Below are 18,166 nucleotides of genomic sequence, written 5' to 3'. Positions count from 1 at the left end.
CAAATCACTTTGGCCTTGATCCTGCAAACACATAACTAACTAACTTTACAATGTAGCCCAATGGGATTACTCACAAGTGTAAATTTACTCACATGATTAAAAGTGTTTGCTAGATAAAAAGCCTTACTACATAAGCGTCATGTTGGGTTAAATAAATTGAGATGATAAATTATGTACAAATGAGTAACATCATGCAATGTGAGAAGAATTCAGGTAGGCTGCAGAAACACAAACTGTTTGGCAGACACCACATCGTGTTTCTTGTCTGTACCCTCACAGCTGTTGCGAAAGTCCTTTTGCAGGAATGGAAATAGTTCCACTCAGGATTTATTGGCAATTGTCACAAGAAAAGCATTAGTGAAAATCAGCACTCACATCAGTGTTGAAAAATATCACACATTACATTATCGATTTGCATTTTTCACTTTGTAATCTCAGATATTATAACAGATAGAAATTTATTAGGTGTGTGATGATAGGTGGATGTTTTACTAGATTCATAGTCCTATTATGTATATTAATCTGACAAAAATGATTTTGTAACAACGACAAATATAACACGCATACATTTAAATCAAATAAGGGAACAATATAACGATTTAATATATGGAATGGGTGGATCTGATTATAAGAGAGTTTCTCTCAGAATGTTAAGAAATTTTGCCAAGTCTATTTGTTAATCAACCTCTTTCCTCAAGTTCTCTTTCCCTTGCCTGTTGCTTAATGTCTCCTTTCCTCTCTATCTTTGTTCTCTTCCCATTATATTCCTTTTTATGCATTTCCTATGTCTCTCCCCACCTTCTTTCCCTCTCTTCTTTCCTCTCCTGCTCTTCAATTTTTCTGCCATCTCTTTCTTTATATTAATGCAGGAAGATGAGCAAGAATATCGGGTTTGTAAATATTGTAACCAGACAAAGCATAGCAAGGGACAGCAGTAGAAGATGACAGTACAATGGGCAAGTGACACAGAGACTGAGTCCACTCGGTTAAATCCTGGAGACTAGTCAAGGAGCACATAGTGCAAGACAGGAAAGATGCAAAGAGGACTATAAGCCACTCTTGCAATCCTTCAATGTGTGCATCTCTATGTGCCTGTCTGGCCTCCAGGCACAAATCAGGGCAGACTTTCATTGGCTGCCACGGGCCCCAAGGGCTATGGAGAGCCTTGGCCATATCGTATGGTATGTCCAAGTTGCATTTTAAAACCTGGAGCTGTAAGTCTCAGAGCCCGGGTCTACAGATTCGGGCTCAGGCTACAGCGCTAAAAACAGCTGTGTAGACATTTGGACTTCGGCTGGAGCTTAGCCGTCCCTTCCGGGCCAGTCTAAGGCAGGGCTGTGGCATGGTAGCCACTATGGCGAATCTGTTAACTGAGGATTCCTCTATGCTGGCAATAGGATCCCTCTGAGCTAGAAGAGCATCACAAAATTGCCCTGACACATTAGACTGTATGGCCCTTATTGTACAATACTTCATTATCTACTCAAAAGAAGTGTTCCAAACTAATAACTCCTCCTGATCATGTCTCTCCTTTTTCCAGGGAGGGGAGAAACTCCATGAAGTCCACTAAATATCTTACATGCTCCTGATAAGCATTTACATACTACATTGAAGGGTGATATAAAACACACCAAGACAGATTTCCTCTCTTACCCATTTAGTTCATCCTGACCCTTAAGGAGAATTCCTGAATCTAGTGAAGTCAATAGGAGTTTTGTGATAGACTTCAATGGGGGCAGGATTTCACCCTTGGTCTGAAACATTCCTGCTAATAGGGAGGAGTCTTGCTTGAAAAGATCCCTTTCCCTCATGTCTCCTTTGCTGTATCTGTGGGCCTCTTGTACAGTTCCATCTACAACCAGGGAAATCTGTCTATGGAGAGAGATATTTGGGGCTAAAACTTGGTCCCATTGAAATGGAATGAGACCAAGATTTGTCCATTAGTTAATTCTCATAATGCAGGATGGGAACAGCAGCAAGGTCACAGTCAGACTAATAAGCATGATCTTCTCTTGGATTAAAATTGTTTAATATCTGCTCTAATTATTTTTCCTTATTGACCCTCTTAACTGCTGACAACAAGCTGAAGTTTGTCAAAAATCATTTAGTAAAAATGTTATTTACTTCACCATTTAATTCTGTTTGCTTTGTTCCCATATTGTGATTACTTTGCCCACAACAATAAATTATGTTCATGCATCTGGAAATCTGTCTTTATTTAGTTTTGATTCACATATTGGATGCTGATTATTCCACTCAAGCACTTCTGATTATTCCACTTGAATAGTGATCCCGCAGCATGCTCCACAGATAAAGTAAAAATCAGCTGTATTTATTATTCTGAGAATAGTTGACATCAGGATCAATAACTCCTGACAGAAGCTATTAACATTGTAATGAGTTACTCAGTAATATCCTAAAGGAGTGCTGGCAAGTCATGGCTCCTTTGATTAAGGACAAATTTCTTAGACTACTGTAAATACATATTAAAAGGTCCAGAATGTGAAGCTGTCACCTGTCAATCCAGAAAAAAGGGCAAAGAGTCATGAATAAAGAAGCTCAGAAAATAACTATCCCATGCCTATAACAGCTATTGTGTATGGTATGACCTTTTAAGATGCCATTCATCTCAATCAAATGATAAATAAAGCTAGATATTAGTAATGGATTTCCTGGATGGTTTTCATGTATTTAAAGAAATGTCCATGTCAGACATCCTTGGATTTTTGTACATTACAGGAGGGAGAAGGTAGGCATGCATGTACAGGAGGGAGAAGATAGGCATGCATATACATGAGTGAATGGCAAGCAAGCAGGTGCAATCAGTTAGTGGCTGGGTGAATGTGAAAGTAAATAATTGTACAAGCTTTACTGAGTCTTAAGAAAAGAGCCAGCAGGATTTCACAGGAGGTTATTAGGGAGAAATTTGCTTGCACAGAGATGGATTTTGCCCTTAGGGCTTGTCATCACTAGAAAATCAGGGCATGGCAGAACACAACTTGAGAAGTTGTATTAACTAACATGATGTTAAACACGACTTTGCAATCAATTTAGACAAGGACTATCACATTGAACATATTGGCCGCAGGTTGTGGGTAAACCTGCTGGAGCTGCTGTCCCTGTCTATGTTGACTGCAAAGCCATAATTAACATAATGTTAGTACGACTCCTCAAGTTTGGTTTCTAACAAAAACTAACTTTTTTTGTGAGGAATAGTCCGTAGAAAGCAAAAAACAACATAAAAGTAGCAACAACAATGCTGTGCAAGCATTGTAAGGACCACAGCAGTACAGTCAGAGTGGTGGCCCCAGCATTAGACCATCAGGGCGGGACAAAGCTGGATAGACAGTTAAAGGAAAAAGATGTTAGCAAGGCTACTCCATAAACATGAAAACATGAAAGCAGCCAGAAAAACCATGTAATTAGATAACCTCTCCCTTCCTGCTTGCCTTATTCAAATGAGTAGTCCCATTGGCTTCACTGGACTACTTGTATCAGTAAGGTGCATATGATTCAGCTCAGTATTTGTAACATGTTCTGAACATGAGAAGCAGTATTAATTATTACTATTGAGATGGGAAAAGGCTGTAAAGATCCAAGAGGTCATGAAATGCTCCCAAAGATTCCATTTGTTGATACAAAACACGTTGATGACTTGTTATGGTTAACATGTCTTATGATATTGTCACCATGAGTTTCCAATACCTATCACAAAAAACATATAGTACTAATATAATTAAGAACAGAGAAGGGCAAGAGCCCAAATACTCCTTTTCTCAGGGGCAGGGGCAGCCTGGAAACTAAAGATCGGACGTTTGATACCCAAGTTAGTTACAGTATCTGAAAATAAGTTTGGCTGGACTCCTGTATTATCTCATCTTGCATTCAGCACCAGTGCCACATAATGAAAGAGCTCTCCTGTGAAACATGACTAGGGAGAGGAGATTAAAGCAGAACAGAGTGAAGAAAAAAAAAAAAAAGTATGGGCTTGATGCTGCACTGGCTTGCATCTTGTGTAGTTGTTGCTCCTATGCAAACTGGGTGTAAATGCTACCAAATCAGAATTCTCCACTCACTCACTCACACCCCTGATAGCGTTTTACACTCACCAAGCACAAGTGTAGCACAAGTAGAGAATCAGGCCTTATGACTTCATGAGCATGCAGGACATGTTCTATTTTCTCCTATCACATTGAAGAAGGAAATTCTTCAGATTTCTTCTATGCATGCTTCCAAGACATTCTCTTTTGCACAGAGAAAGGAAAAACTATAGGAATTCAGAAAGAAAAAGTTCACAAGTTGGCACTTAAAAAACATCCAGCAAATAGGGTTTTGTTACAATCAAGTTGCTGTTGGCATATGCAAACAAACATGACATTTATTTCCTTCTCTGATTGGCTCTTTTAACGCTTCATGATATAAAATAGCATTTATGACCAAGCAAGGAAGACACAAGAACCTAGAACTTGCAGATTATGTTTTGACTGCAGAGTTACCTTGGGCTAGCCTACCATGGGTGAAACATCCTCATTGCTAGACCCATGTGACTCCACGCACACTGGTGATGTACTAGCTCCTGTGCTGGAATGGATTTCTAATGGAATATCCCATGTTTTTTAGCAACTGCATTAAACTGGGCTGCTCCATGAATTCATTCACAAGGTGTTCTCTCTCTCACCCAGCATGGAGCTGCTGTCTTTTGGCAGGCACACGAGAATAATACTTCATGTAAATAACCTCTGAATGGAGCAACTCATTAACACAGACTGTTCTGAAGGTGAATGCAAACAACATTTGGCAGCAAGGACTTTTAATGAGAATGTGATTTAGGAATTTGGTCTGCAAACAACAGTGCACTTTCTTGGACGGCATCTCGGTTCAAATGCTGTAGAAGTGGAGCAGACATGGCGCAGGCAAACATGGGGCTAAAACGTTGAGCCAGTGTAGGTGACTTACAATGGAGACAAAGAGAGGAGGTCGAGAGGATAGTATAGCCCAGGTGGAATTGTGGGACAGCACTATAGGACTAACTGCAGTGGAGCTTGATTCGGCATCATTCTCACTGCAAAGCAGGCAGGTTGCCAGCTGGAGCTGAAGGGAAAGCTAAGCTCAAGCCTATATCCTATATCAGGGGTAGGCAACCTATGGCACGCGTGCTGAAGGCAGCACACGAGCTGATTTTCAGGGGCACTCACACTGCCCAGGTCCTGGCCACCCATCCGGGGGGGCTCTGCATTTTAATTTAATTTTAAATGAAGCTTCTTAAATATTTTGAAACCTTATTTACTTTACATACCCAACAATAGTTTAGTTATATATTATAGGCTTATATAAAAAGACCTTCTAAAAACGTTAAAATGTATTACTGGCACGTGAAACCTTAAATTAGAGTGAATAAATGAAGACTCGGCACACCACTTCTGAAAGGTTGCCGACGCCTGTCCTATATTGTGCCTGGTAACCTGGGCTAAATCCTGGGTAGGAGGTTTTTCTGTGTGGACAGAAAGCGAGCTGGGGTCCTGGCTGACTCTCAAGTTAAGACATACCAGAGATCAGGTATTTGATTCACAAACTAGTGACAGGTTTCAGAGTGGTAGCCGTGTTAGACCATATCAGCAAAAAGAATGAAGAGTACTTGTGGCACCTTAGAGCCTAACACATTTATTTGGGCATAAGCTTTCGTGGGCTAAAATCCGATGAAGTGGGTTTTAGCCCATGAAAGCTTATGCCCAATTAAACTAGTTACAGTGCCTGAAAATAAGTTTAGACTTGAATGTTAGTATAGAATACTATACAATCCCTTGAACAGTATCAACATCCAATGTAGCTTGAGGTCACATTAAACTGAACACTAAAATACAAAAGAGCATATTAAGAACCTGAAAAAGAAAGTGAACTCCTTAAATTATGTACTCCAGAAATTGGCCAATGCGAAATGGGGAGCTGACCCCAAAACACTCGGAGCAACCTGTCTTGCCTTGTGTTACTCAGTTGCAGACTACTGTGCCCCAGTGTGGTCATGCTCGAGCCACGCACACAAAAATGATACTGAACTTAATCAAACCTATAGGATCATCACAGGGACTTTGAAACCAACTCCCACGCTGTCTGCTATACTACGTCACAGGGACTGCACCATCATCAGTGAAGCAGTATGTCTTCAGTAGAAAGAAGAGGCAAAACCAGGCCTGTGATCATAGGCACAGGAAGTAGGAGTACAGGGGAAGGAGGGTGCTGCAGCACCCCCAGGTTTTATGCGGGGCTGCTGGCCCCACACCCGAGGCTCCACTCCCTGGCTTGGGTCCCGGGGCCTGGCCCCGCTCCTCAACTGCTGGCTCTGTGCATAAAACCCTGGGGGGGCTTCTTGCGCCTAGACCCTGCTCCTGGCCCTCCACCTACACTGCATTCCCCAACTCCTCACCTGGGGCTCAGGTCCCGGCCACTGGCCCCACTTCCTGGCCTCTGGCCCCGTGCCCAGGGCCCCACTCCCAGCCCTGCGCTCTGCTCTTGGGGCCCCAGCCCCACACCCAGCTCCCAGGCCTCCACTCCCAGGGCCTGCCCCGCAGCAGCCCCCTGCTCCCAGGGCTCCACTCTGGGGCCCCACACGTGGCCTCAGCCGCCTTGCCCCTGTCTGGTTTCCCACCCCCTCCTGGAGACAGCCCTGCTCCCAGCCTCAGCTGGAGGGGCGGTACGTGGACAGGGGCAAGGGGGGCTGGCTTTCAGCACCCCCACTACTAAAAATGTTCTGGTGCCACTGTGTGAGATCTGAGACAGGCACGGTGTCGACACATTCTATCACCTAAGAGGCAGAAGCCCAGGAAGAGATTTGCTTCTGAAAATTCCCTACCTCAAAATAGCAGGGTGGAAGGCTACAGTGTAACAAAATGGTGAGAAATATTGATGATCCTGGAGAACTTGTCTCCTTCAGAACAACTCCCCCCAGGTACCAACCTTGAATGAAAATATTGGAGTACTGAAAATCGAGGAAGAGCTGGGGTGGCAAAGACTGGTGACAACATGACTAAGTGCAAGCGGAGGAATGGCCCCACATACTAATGAGGAGACCTTAGACATCGCATGAACACTCCCTGATGCCATGCCCCCTGTCAACATCCTGTACTCCTGGGGAACTGGTTTGACATAAATGGCAACACCAGGTCTTGGCTGTGATTTTGGAGTGACAAGCTATGATGTTGATGAATTCAGGATTTTGGGAGGGTGAGACCCAGGAATCTCTTTGGTGCCACCTGGCAGAAGGCACAGAGGGTGGATAGGGTTTTACAGGGATCCCCTAGGTTGTATATATGCATAATAATTCACTGGGGGGGGGTGGGAGAAATGTGAGACAGCCAAGAACCAATAACCCACTGCTCATCCTAATCACTGCAAAATGTATGTACAGATAATATTCAAGGAGCTGTATCTATACTGACAATTATGTTCTTACAGGCAGCTATCCAGGAGGTGACATGTCTTGGACAGGTCCCTTTGAAGCAAAAGGTAAAAGACTTATCTCCCAGTTTGGTCGTTGTGTATTGAATGCCTTACAATGTATGTCTGTCTATTTGTTTATTGAGCCAGATGCTGATTAAGAGATTGCAAAAATCTACAAGATTGGAGTATATAGGTTGTGGATAAGGACAATGGATTGTTCTGATATATCTGGGGGTGCAAACAGGTATCTGGGATCTTTCACCAAGGAGGCAAGCTGACAGTGTGACTTGTCTCATGAATGAAAAGATAACAGCCAAGTCTGGCTGTAAAATGCTGAAAGGACTTTGGGTGAGCATTGCTCTATGAGACATGAAAGTATCTAGTTAGGTCAGGCTAGGTTCTGAAATGTGTGTTATGACTTTATTTCATACATAACCATTTGTTTTCAATAATTCCACTTGCTATCACTTGAATCGCTATGTTAAATAAACTTTTACTTGTTTGCACTATAAACATAGCTCAATGCTGCGTGACAAGCAAAGTGGCAATCGGAAGTGGAATTGGTAAACTGGAGTGTGATGCCTCTTTGGAAGCCGTGAATCTGTGACTGCTGTGAGCGGAATAGGGGCTGGACACTCCAGGGAGACACTTCAAGGGCTCGAAGCCTGAAGTGTGCCTATTGCTAACCTATAGAGAGACAACAGGGCCTGCATAGGCCTCGTGAAGAGTGCTTGTGTTGCCTGTGGCTGGTGGAGTTGGGTAGCTGACCCCTGACAGTGCAGAGGAGGTTGCAGCTGGTAGCAAGGTGCCTCACAAGCCTGGACACCCCTCCAGAAGTGACATGCTGAGTGAGGGGTGGTGAATGGTATGTAAGCCCATTGACATTCTTCTATACTTACCTACTCTTCTTTGAAAGGTAAACCAGGCATTTATTGTGCAACACTGACAAACACAGGCATAGCTTGGGAGCTCTGTAAATCCCTGCTTTATTAAACTGATATGCATAGTATAGGACATTATACAAATAGTGCATAAGAATTGTTTGGTGAAGCATGAGCAAGTCTGAAGGTATCTCACTTTTGTTTTTAAACAGATGTTCTTTTAAAGAACAGTAATATCCGTATATACTAGAAGAATAAAAAGGTGAGCGCCAAGGTCTTATTCAGAAGATATTTCAAACACCAGGACCAAATTCAGACCTGATGTAAGTGGATGCAATCCTGCTGACTTCAGTGTAGTTGCAGGCATGTAAGTGAGGTCCTATTTCTCCCCAGAGCTCGGAGTCTGATTCTTCTCTCCTTTTAAAGGCATGCTTTAAAAAGCATCTCACTCTTCTCTGGAGGCTTTTCCCGTAGGTTTCAATGAGATAGTTTAAAATCTCCCTCAACATTTTTTTAAAATCAGAATTGTCCTATTTTAAGTGTTCAGAATAAGGTCCTGATATAGTTCACTGAAGCTAATGGAAAGACTCCTATCAATTTTAGTGGGCTTTGGATAAGGCCCTCAGAGCCTTACAGTACAACTTCCCGTGTTCATTGCGTACTATCAGATACCTTGGGAAGACAGAAATGTTTCAAACACTGATAAAGTCTTGCAGCAATTGTGTCAACAGTTTTCTGGGGAGTTTTATTTGCTAGACTTTCATTGCAAGATTCTGAAGCCCTGACCTATCAAAGCCCTTACATACTTAAATTGAAACACATGAACAGTCCCATTGACTTCCTTCCATTCTCTCCAACTTTAACTTTTTAAAATTGCCTTATTGGATTTTAAAAAAATAAATAAATAATACCTGCACAGTGCTCAGGGAATCACCTGAGCAGTTTTTTTAAGATGAGGTGCAGATACTCCGTTGGTGTAAACAAGTGTCACTCCATTGCAGCCAACACAGCAGAGTAACACCAGCTAAGGATCTGGCTCAGATTTCATAGATTGCTGTTCTAGGACAACACAAACAAGCTAAATTTGGGATTCAAAACTGTGGCTATCATAGTAGGCAGCAAGTGCGTTTTGGCATTTAGTATTGTTTGAAAGGCCACCACAAGGCTTGTGAACCACATAAATCCCACCTAATCTCCATTTTGAAGAATTAAAAGGATTTAAGCAGTGCATAAGACTTGTGCTAGCTACACAGGGTGAAATTCACCTAATTTGAATATTGCCCTGAGTCTTTCCCTTCCCTTATCCCCAAGATTATTTTGGTAAAACGATTATTCAATTCTAATGAAGTGGACCAGGCCAATAAAAAGCTTCCAATGAGGCAATGCCATGATGGTTACTAAGCAGTCCTGGTAAAGAACATTCACTGCTTAACAATCTCCTTTATGAAGAGGGAGGTTATCTGAACAAACAGGAAGAGTTTGTAAGTAAATGCTGACACTACAGAACAAGCATACACTATTTTTCTACTCCTAGATTGCACTTTTAACATCTTATTTATTTTACGGTAACTAATTAAGATGATGATGATGATTCTGGTTAAAAGGACTAGAGCATCTTATCCAACAAATCTTATGAAAACACAAAACAAGACCCAGGAAATAAAATTTATAGAGCAGGAAAGGTTTAGTGACTTCACTACTCCGATTACCAGTTGGATATCAGTTTCATCATCAGCAACCTTCAATTTCCTGTTTTGCTTATCATAGAATTACTTTTTAAAAAAATGTTTGCACAGCCCATATGGCATCAGATTTACAAAGATTAGATATGGGACTGTTCTATGATGGATTAAATACTATGTTTGTTTTGTGATATTTTAAGAAATAAACAAAGGAATCTGCACTGACTGAATAGATATAATACATGCAACACTACTTTATTTTTATCATTGGAAAATATAATTCATTTTGGAATGTGCATTAGATCTCTGTCCTTAGCTGATTTGTGTTCTGCTTTGGAAGTCTTCCCTCTGAGTGAGTTATAAACCCCTCTAGACTCATGGAGCTTAATCATACCATTATATATTTTCTCTAGTCTTCCTTACAGAAATCTGTTTTTCCCCTGTACCTAACTCTTTAAATCAATAATCGTGTCATCTCCCTGTACCTAGGAGCATTCATATTAACTCTGTGATAGGGATGGTCAGTTGCTTTCTCTTACAAAATGCTAACATTTTGCATAGCAACGCTCAGTCACTAGGTTTCCTAATTGCAGATCATGTTTTGTGTGTGTAAATATATATTTTCTTGTTTGTTTCAAGCCAGCATGCAAACCCGCACCCAGTTTCTTTAAACAGGCCCCATCCCAGAACAATATAGCTATAGCTTTTGGACTCAGCCAACATCCAGAAGCCAGTGGACGCTGGCTCAGTGACAGTGAGGACTATCCAGGAAAGAGGTTGACTTGACATAGAAACCCTCATTTCTAACAGAAGCTCTGCTGAGGTGCATTGCAGAGCTGCTTGGAGAAGAACCTATAGAAATTAGTTCCCACATTCTACACATTTTGTACATTTCTATGCCCCTGCCCCCAACCCCACACCAGGAGCCACAAAGAACGTGAGAGTTATTCCAGGCTACGCGCTACAAAAACCAAAACCAGCCCCACTTACCTAAATAAACACCTTACAAAAATGGCAGGTAGGCAGGCAGGCATCTTCCTTTGCCACAGAGTATTTAATCCCTTCTCTCTCCATGGTGTTTGGGAGGAACTCCCTACTTTCAGTCATTGTTGGGTTGGGAGGAGCTCCTTGCCCTTCAATAGAATGTCCTTGGGACACTCTTCTCCACTAACATAATTTTTGAGGGGTGGAAGATAGTCTGTGGGTCATATGGTTCCTCTCTCCTATAGCTGACCTCTAAAACCAGAGCATCTCCAAGGCTTCTTTACAATTCTTCAAGGTTTCACTCAGTGAGATGCCTGGCATATTTGCCATAAGCTTCATTATAAAAATCATGCTGTCAGTTTGCCTCAGGAAGATTTAGGCTGCTAGAGAAGGGATCCCTTCCCTTTGCTGTTGTTGAGCCAAAATTTTGCCAGACTCATTTTTCCAGATTGGGCCTACAGTTACTTCTGTACAATTCTGTTTTTATTTAAATGTCTAAAAAGGAACACATTGCAGTCAAGCCAAAAACAGGAATTCTGCATCCCAAGTGACTAGAAGATTCCCTGTAATGCCCTATATGATGAAGAAAGGGAAAAGAAAAGTCCATGGTCCTTTATGGATTAGCAGATGGTAAATTGATGGGGTCACCAAATAAGTCTATCTAATTCATCCTCAGTTCAGGAGGAGAATATCCATCGTCAGTTATCCTTCAAGGTTAAATTAAAAGGCTGATAGCAATGCAAGTTCTAAACTATATGACAAACAGAAGATCTTAAGAAAGAATAGGCATGAACCAGTATTTCATTCAGCTGTACCAGTCAATTTAGAGCATCCACTTGCTCTGCTCCTTCCTAGGTAAAACAGGAGTTAAGCAATGCTGTGTCATTGCTCCAACTCCTTTCTCTCTCTTCTTTAATGTCACTCTTCTTCTCACACTGACAAGCTTCCCTCCGGACTTGACATCCAATACAGAATGGAGGGCAAGCTCTTCAATCTCATTCGCCTCCAATCCAAGACAAAGACTATCACTAAACCAATCATTGAACTGTATAACACAGATGATTGTGCCCTGTGTGCCCACTCGGAAGATCTTAAAAAAAATAGTTGACACTTTCTCTGAGGCCTACAACCAACTTGGCCTCACACTCAACATCAAGAAAACTAAAGTATTCCACCAAAAGGCTCCGAATCACCAGCATCCTCCTTCCATAATTCAGACCAATAAAAAGATCCTAGAAAATGTTGGCCACTTCCTTTACCTCGGCAGCTGTCACAGAAAGCTGACATTGATGAGGAAATTCAACACTGCCTTCCATGCACCAGTGCAGCTTTCGGACACTTGAGAAAACATGTCTTCAAAGATCATGACATCAAGAATCAAACAAGCTTCTTGTGTACCAGGCTTTCTTGTACGGTGCCGAAATCTGGGTCATGTACAGTAGACACCTCGAGGTCTTGAATGATAACATCAATGGTGCCTCTGCAAGATTTTCTGAATCAAGTGGGATGACCGACGCACCAACATCAGCATTCTGTCCCAAATCAAAACCTTCAGCATTGAAGCTATGATCATCCACCATCAACTCCATTGGGCTGGTCATGTTCTTTGAATGCCAGAAAATTGACTCCCGAAGCAGGTCATGTTCTCACAACTGAGTCATGGCCAATGGACAAGCGGTGGGCAAAAGAAAGCGCTGCAAAGATACTCTCAAAACCAGCATGAAGAAGTGCAATACTGACATAAGCTCATGGTAAACCCAAGCCCTCAACCCATCAGAATGGAAAAGTATTGAGAGCCAATGGAGTCAACAGGAAATGGAGAAATGGGAAAGGAGGAAAGAATGCGCCACAGGCCAACTCAACAATCCAGATCCGCCCCTTCCATTTGGAAATGTCTGCCCCAATTGTGATAAGATTGGTGAATCCTCAGTCGGTCTCATTAGCCACCTGCGGATCCATCAGCGATAAATGGCTATCATTTTATGGAAGGTTTCAGAGTAGCAGCCGTGTTAGTCTGTATCCGTATTTGTTAGTCTCTAAGGTGCCACAAGTATCCTGTTCTTCTTTTTGCATTTTATGGAAGACAATCATCCTTGAACTCTGAGGGATCGCTGACAACCAGTCAATTTTGAAGATCGTTTTGCTTTTTCCCTAGAAAAATATACCCCAAGGTATGATAAGAAAAAACATTTTCAATTTTAAATATTTATATGCAAATTAAATTCAACCCTATGGCTTTACTATAGATATATATGAAGACTCTGTATTGCAAGTTAAATATAAACATGCAATGAATTTGTAAATGTAAAGCCTGCAGCAAATTTCTTCATTGGGAGGGAGACACCCACTCACCCACATGATCCTTATTTCTCTCTAATCTTGTAAGTATCAAAATGACTTGGCTGAGAAGACATTCTAGCCAATGGGCATCCAAACTATGAAGATAAATACATGTCCTAAATCTCTCTTTGCAGGGTCTGACTTGGGGTACATTTAAGCACACTGTTCAAACATAGGCATGATAATTTTATTTTGTTCTTTTTAAGATTAAAAGAAAACTGGTCATGTCTTTCCATTGATGCACAGGGAATTGACATACACAGGCAAAAAAGTGTTCCATATTTGGGTGCTTGAAGTTAGGCTTTATTTATGCATAGGACTTCAATGCTCAGCACCTCTGAAAATCAGCCCAACTATTTAGGTGCCTAACTATAGAGTTAGGTACCTAACTTTAGATATTCAGGTTTGGAAAATTTTGGCCATAAACTCTCATTGATATAAACAAAAAGTCTTTACTCTGAAGTTTCCTCAGTTTTGATAGGAGTACTGACTTCTCAGCAGGCACTTCGCAGGGTATCCTGCCACAAAGAGAAACTGCCCTCCCTAGTCGGTGATATTTAAATATATGGGAAATGGGTAGCAGAACTGTTGAAAATCTGCCCACTGGACTTCCAGTTACTAAAAAGCTCTCATCTCCACATCCTTTGCTGCTGGTATCTATGGATACTCTTGAGAAATGAGAGGAGGGCAAGATGATCAAAGTCCCACCTAAACCACCTACCTGCCCAGAGGCTAACACACATACACTCTAAGAGAACTATATAATCAGATTTAGAATTAAGATGTTAAAGACTTGCCTTCATACAGTTGGCTACTATTTGATTCTGCCTTATTAAGAGCTACCGGTCTTATTCCAGGTAAAATCAAGTTATGTACCAGCTGTGGTGAAGTTGGAAGAATCTGATATTAATTTATAGCTGGCCGGGGGAAGGCATGAAAATACTGGGTCTGGTTCAACCAGTGAGTCTAAAGAGATATGGGTTGATATTAGAATTAGTTCCAGCGGATTTGAACAACATATACTCTATGAAACCATGGTACCCTCACAAAACCTGGCTTCTGGTTGGTTAGCTAATATGAATAAATTCACATACTGGTGTGCCCTACTTAGGTAACGGTATGCACAAACTCAGTGCTGATCAACATGTAGAACATATTACACATAAGCTACATGATTTCGGGTTGGTTACTTAGAAGGATATTTTGGAGAGAAAATCCACAGCACAGTTCAGCAAGCATTGTTTTAAGCCTCCTCACTGCTTTCCTGCTATTGTCCACCTTTATTGTTTATTTTTATACATAGTCCTGAATGCCAATGTGGAAAAAAGTGGAGCAATATCAGGTGGCAATTATTAGGTAATCATGAGAAATAAGCAAATTGGTTTATAAAAAAAACCACCTGCCCTTTAGAACCAAACAAATGGATCTTTTTTAAGGTTCAACAATGTTTGGATACATGGCTGCCAGTTAGTCAACCAAATTACATAGCGTTTGAGTACTATGTACCTCAAACTCTAGAATACACAATCTTCAGTTTGGAAAAATTCTTAGTTTTCACTAGTTAGCCAACTGTCCCTAGGGCTTATGAGTGGAATGAAGTACTCTCTTCTATTTTTATTTACAACATATATAACAAATTTATATCTGTAAGTAGTCTTTCTTCCTTGTTGCTGCTAAGGATAACCACACAAAATTAGTCTCTTTTTTTGCCCTCTAACTGTATTTTATTTTAGCAGGTGCCCTTTTGTGGAGTTCAGCTAGCACTCATGTCCCATCAGGGCACACATATATAGACCTGCAGCTATTTATGCCAAGGAGCATTTGTCCTACTCACTGTAAATTCACATTGAATATCTGCTAGGGCTTAATACTACAGAAGCAGGACATGCATAGGGGAGTTTCTGACAAAGGCTGCTTTTAACAGACCTATCAATCTATTGTGTATTGTATTTCACTCACACATTATGTAGTAAGACTGAGGAAAATGTTCATCTATGAAAGATTCCCCAGAGAGAAGCATGCCAACACTGCTAGTCTTTCTATACTATTATGAATGAAATTCAGTGTTTTAAGTATCAACCCCAAATAGAAAGCGCAGGAGCTTTCCACTGATTTTTGTTTTCAATTTAAGTAACTGGATTAGAAGTGTATGTTATATAGAAATGTACAATAGACACACACACAGTGAGAACAGTATAAAGCAATACTTCTGTTTCAGAATGCTGGGTGTGACAATGAAATTGGCTGCAGTTCAAAGAATACTCCATCTTTTGGAGGCTGTCATGACAGCCAAGAATTAGGCCCTTTACATCAGTGGTGATAGGGATACTCTTAAGAAAAACTAAAGCCCCCACATTTCTGTATCAATATAGCTGAACCACACAATTCTTGTTTTTTTCCCCTCTCATTGGAACTAGTCTATTCCCCAAAAAACCACCATATCTACAGAGAAAAAGTCCCACATTTATATAGCAAGGGCTATACATACAACAGTGGAGCCTGTTATATATTACTGTCCAGTAATGTATATAGTTTTCACCCTCACAGGTAACTTCCTGACAAAGGTGGTTATAATTATCGTTCATGTGGGGAAAAGAATCACTATTTAGGAAAATTTAGCAAGTTTACAAATCATTTCCACACACATTATTTAGAGACCACCACTACATTTTTCTAGGTGGCAGAGTATCATCATGTTACAGGATGAATCTCCTTACACCGCGCAACATGTTTCTTAAATCTTCCTATCACCACCCCAGAAGGGTTTATTAAAAAACAAGAACAACCCCCCCACCCGAGGTGGGCCTTTTTCTGCTTTCAGTCATACTATTCCTACCCCAGTGAATTCAAGGGAGTTATATTGTAGTAACAGAGAAAAATTTGGCCCTAAATTATCAGTCTTTAGACTGTGAGCCAGACCCTCAATTTGCATAAATTGTTGTAACTCCATTGAAGTTAATGGAGTTCTGCCATTGTACACCAGCTGAGACTCTAACCCAATGTGTTATAGAATACTCACTCAAATACGCCGGGGGTGGGGTGGAAACAGCATTATAAATCTTACACCAGAGGTGCCCAAACTTTTCCTGTTGCACCCGCCCCCCGCCGTCTGCGTCCCTCTTCCCTTGCTGCACAGTTGGCTTAGCAGAGGAGCTTGGGATGAAGGCAGAGCTGGGGATGAGGGAGGAGCTGGGGCTAGAGGCCAAGAGGGAATGAGAGCAGAGTTGGGATGGGGGCAGACGAGGGGGCAGATGAGAATTGTGGCTGGGGCTGGAGCTGGGCCGGGGGGAGGCCAGACAGAGCAGAACTGCGGCTGGGGGTGGAGCATGGGACGGAGTGGAGCGGTGGCTGGGGTCAGAGCTGGTCTGGGGGCAGAACGGGCCTGGATGGAGCTCCCTCCCCATGGGCCTGGACTGGGCCTTGCCATCTGCTGCCCCAAAAGTTTCTCTGTGCCCCCCTGGGGGTGTGCCCCACAGTTTGGAGACCACTGCCTTAGATACTATCAGTTATAGGTTTTTTAATAGATTTTATGTTTGGTTGGTTTTTAATGCTTTGTTCATAAAAGTGTTAGAGTCTGAAAATTAAAATATCTTCCCATACTGTAGTATGATATATTTTGTTTTTCCCCTCAATGTTTGTAATGCACTTAGCCAGACAAAGACACTAACAATGTGCCATTTCTGTAGTATACAGACTATTCAAGTTCCATGAACTAGACAGGATACTTATGTCAACCTAGCACATATTTTTAATTGATCATCAGTGATTCCTTCCCCCCCGCCCCCTTATAGAGGTACTATAGTACTTGAAACTGGCAAAAGCAGTAAGTATTTTCCATCTTCTGTCAGAAGCCCTGTAGAAACAGCTGGGTTTAAAATTTGGAACCTATCCCAAATCTTGCATTGTTTTTTTGAGCTTGTGAGACATTGTAAATGTGACCCAACACAGACATGCTCAAAAGTAACTGATCCTTGTTTTTAGTACGGAGGTAACTGATCCTTGTTTTTAGTAGGTAATATGTATGTATTCATATAAAACAAGACCCAACCTGAAGTTCAGGTCCTGAACATTTACTCCACACAAACTGAAACTTGAGAGACTTTTCAGGTTTTAAAAAACATTATCTTCTCTTCCCTTCCACCCTGGCAATGTGTGCACAACTCTGCACTTATAGGTTTTGGCAAGACCAGAAGTGGAAAAACAAAATACCGCAAGAGAGGCTGGCTATGACATTTCTAGCCTTGCCCGAAACAGTAAAGTCTCATGAGAAATGGGATCTCCTGAATGTCTAGCCTATCAAGACCAAAGAAATTTGAATAAATTGAGAAGTTCTGTGGATTCACTCAGCACATGAGCTGAGTGAGACTCAATATTTTTGAGTCAAAGGTGATCAGACTGTCATTGATTTTGGTTTATCCTGGGGTCCTGAACCCAGTGTTTTGCTTTGAGTTTGAGGTTCAAATTAATCCAAAAGCTCAAGCAGAAATTCAACTGCCATCTTGTTTTTCACTCCAAACCACAACCTGGCCTGAGTTTGCTTAAACCTTGACCTGGTTTTCCAGAAAATATGCAACAACTGCAGTGAGCCTAGCCCAAATTTAGGGCTAATTATTTCTAGCAGAGTAGTAACCAAAGTCCTGAGTCAGGATTGGACACCACTGTGGGAGGCACTGTACAGACACACAAGTAGATACGGTTCCTGCTCAAAGTACTTAAAAGCTACCATGAAACTCCATTCATTACGAATAGTTCATAGAGCTCTAGTGACAAGGAATAGACCTAAATGCTTCCCTGTAGACCAAGAAGTGATAGAATCTGTTCTTTTGTGGATTTTCAAATGAGAAT

The 18,166-nt window shown here is 41.5% G+C and overlaps 1 long non-coding RNA gene across 1 annotated transcript in view; it reads right to left on the bottom strand.

Annotated features, from left to right (window-relative positions):
• Positions 1-278: 278 nt before the first annotated feature.
• LOC135983925 (uncharacterized) overlaps positions 279-18,166 on the bottom strand; it is a 92,263-nt gene continuing 74,375 nt past the window's right edge. Inside the window, exons 2-3 of the long non-coding RNA XR_010601784.1 lie at positions 4,110-4,267; positions 279-2,515 (exon numbers count right to left, since the gene is read on the bottom strand). This is a non-coding gene — a long non-coding RNA (uncharacterized LOC135983925). The remainder of the gene's footprint in view (positions 2,516-4,109; positions 4,268-18,166) is intronic.

Source organism: Chrysemys picta, chromosome 1 (genome assembly GCF_011386835.1).
Source record: "Chrysemys picta bellii isolate R12L10 chromosome 1, ASM1138683v2, whole genome shotgun sequence".
Classification (NCBI taxonomy): Eukaryota; Metazoa; Chordata; order Testudines; family Emydidae; genus Chrysemys; species Chrysemys picta.
Note: the sequence above shows the minus strand (reverse complement) of the source record. Positions and strands in the feature narration are given on the sequence as shown.